We start from the raw sequence: 2,784 nt of genomic DNA on the forward strand, positions 1-2,784 counted from the left end.
TGCTGCACAGTAGAAAATTGACAGAACATTGTAAACAAGCTACAATGAAAAAAATAAAAATCATTATATATACAAAAAATTAAATCAATTATGGCTTCATCCTAGTTCCAGTCTGCTTCCTTTATAGATATGAGGTACCCAATCATAGAATTATCTTGGCTTCTTGACTGCATCCAAAGCCCCACTTCCTTAGACCCTCTCCAAAATGACTCAGCTAAAAACCCAAATCCTATTGCTGCAGAATGGGGGACCCCTTCCAGAGCCCAAACATGGGCTCTTGTCTAACACTCAGAAATGAACTATCCTAGGAGACACACGTGCTGACAAAACAAGAGACTTTATTGGGAAGAGGTACCAGGGGGAGAGGAACAGGGTAAGGGAACTTAGGAGAACTGCTCTGCCATAGGGCTTTCAATCTCTGGTTTCATGGGAATGGGATTAGTTTCTGGGTTATCTCTGGCCAGTCATCTTACTCAGCCCATCCTTGCTCTTGGTGGTGCATGTACCTCTCAGACAAGATGGATTCCAGCACCAAGGATCCTAGGAGATTGGTTGTCTTCTCCCTCCTACTGGACCCTCCTTGACGAGGTCGCTCGTCAACCCAGGTCCCAAAGTCAGCGTTTCTACAGAAATAAGAAGACAAAGAAATAGAGTGGGGACCAGGGGGCTACTACCTTCTAGAGGCAATAGCAACCCTCTGAGCCAACTCAAGGTTTTTATTTACTATTTTTTACTTCCTTGTAGGTGCCGGGGATACATCGGGATTTTACTTCAAACAGATTGGAAGCAAGATATGCTAGGACAGGCATTCCTAAGCACATAAAGTAATCATAAATGTTTTAGCCCTCCCAGGCCATAATTTGTTGTTTGCTGCAAGCCATCTATGGCCTCTCCCCAAAATCCCCCAAGGCTCCAGTCCTGAGAATGTCAGAGCTGATGGTTTTCCATCAGCAACATCAATACTTCAGCAATCTTGTTTTCAAGATGCCATTCTTTGATGTTTTTCTCATTTTTTTTTTACCTCAGAGGTCATGAAAAAGTCACAAGACTTTGTATAGGCTGACCTCTACAGCCACTCTATGGCACCAGTCTTTTCTTTCCATTCTTTGTCACATCACATATTCATGCCTCCAACACCTCCTAATCTTCCAGGTTAGTCTTCAGGGAAGTGCCATTTTTCTTATCAGGGCCTCCTGTTGTGAGACTACTCATCAAGTGGCTACTGTGGTGTTTGGCCAAGGCAGGCAGTTTCAGTCAATGGTCCCCTAACACTTATCATAGAATTCCCCATAATAAGAATTCTCTTGCAAGTGCAACAAATGATAAATCAAACTCCCCAACTATAGATATATTGTGGTGGTCTTTGGCAGGAAAGAATTGATATCATTGATTTAAAATGAAATGTGGAATAGGACAAAACCAAGGATAGAGCCTGTAATACAATGCTGGAGGCTTCACTGCTTGTCATTTATCATTTAATCAGTAACTTTCGCCATGGGAATTTAACCCAGTACACATCCACCTGAGTTCACAAGTATTCATTTCATCTCTTTCTCTCTTCTTCACAAAGATATCAGCAGAGGAGTTCCTTCTCTGGCTCAGTGGGTTAAGAATCCAACTGCAGTGACTCTGGTACCTGCAGAGGCCTGGGTTCAATCCCCAGCCTGGCCCTGTGCAGTGGGTTAAGGTATTTGACAGAGGTCACAGCTACAGCTTGGAGTCAATCCCTAGCCTGGGAACTTCCACATGCCGTAGTATTGCCAAAATTCAGCTTCCGTCCACTAGTGATGAAGAGAAATGCAGAGACAGGGTTTTGGACAAAGGAGGGGAAAAAAAAAGCTTTATTGCTCTGACAGGCAAAGGAGGCCACAGCAGGTTAATGCCTTAAAGACTGTGCCCTCCTTTGGAAGAGAACAGGAAATGGTTTTATAGTTTGAGAGTTGAAAATAAGGGAGAGTTCCCATTGTGGCTCAGTGGGAAACGAATCTGACTAGTATCCATGAGAATGTGGGCTTGATCCCTGGCCTTGGGCAGTGGATCCATGAGCTGTGGGGTAGGTCAAAGATGACGCTGGGATCTAGCATTGCTGTGGCCACAGCTCCAATTCAACCTCTAGCCTGGGACCTTCAATATGTAGCAGGTGTGGCCATAAAAAGCAAAAAAGAAAAGAGGGAAAAAGAAAAGAAAAGAAGGCCTTAGATAAGGATAAGGGGTAGATGCAAGCTTTCATTCTTCTTCAAAGTTGTTCAGTGGCCTCAGGACTGGTTCTGGTGGTCCTCCTTTCTTGTTTTCACACAATGGGAGTTTCAGTTCTGCATAAAAAAGCAAAGATATTGTAAAGTATATTCCTTGAAAAGAATCCAGGACCCTGCCCCAAGGCTGCACTCTTGTTTCCTGACTCTTCCTCTTTTATCTCTGTATCCCCACCCTTCCCCGATTAGCAACTGCCCTTTGGAACTCAGGTAGGTCATAAAGGTTAAAGACTTACTCCCTAAAAACAAGAAATGGGGGACACAGGAAAGCTTGTGTTTGCCCATGAGCCCCACAGGACTTCAGCAGGTGTGGCTATAAAATATATATGTATTTATCAGCCGAGACTTTTTGCAAATAACCTCTTGGACCATTTATGTGATTTCTATGACTGGGTCCTGATTTTTTTCTTTTTCACTTTTGAATTGTTTGATTTATGTATGTGTTTACAAATTGTAATATTTTGTAACTGGTAGAAATGTGTCAAGGTTGTTTGGCTTGCCAGTTTTTAGTAAAATCATGTCAACAATTCCT

The 2,784-nt window shown here is 42.9% G+C and overlaps 1 long non-coding RNA gene across 1 annotated transcript; it reads right to left on the minus strand.

Annotated features, from left to right (window-relative positions):
• LOC102159162 lies at nucleotides 319-1,865 on the minus strand. Its single transcript, XR_002337707.1, has 2 exons — nucleotides 1,523-1,865; nucleotides 319-623 (listed from the first exon to the last, which is right to left on the minus strand). It is a non-coding gene; the product is annotated as an uncharacterized LOC102159162 (long non-coding RNA).

Source organism: Sus scrofa, chromosome 13 (assembly GCF_000003025.6).
Source record: "Sus scrofa isolate TJ Tabasco breed Duroc chromosome 13, Sscrofa11.1, whole genome shotgun sequence".
NCBI classification, from domain to species: domain Eukaryota; kingdom Metazoa; phylum Chordata; class Mammalia; order Artiodactyla; family Suidae; genus Sus; species Sus scrofa.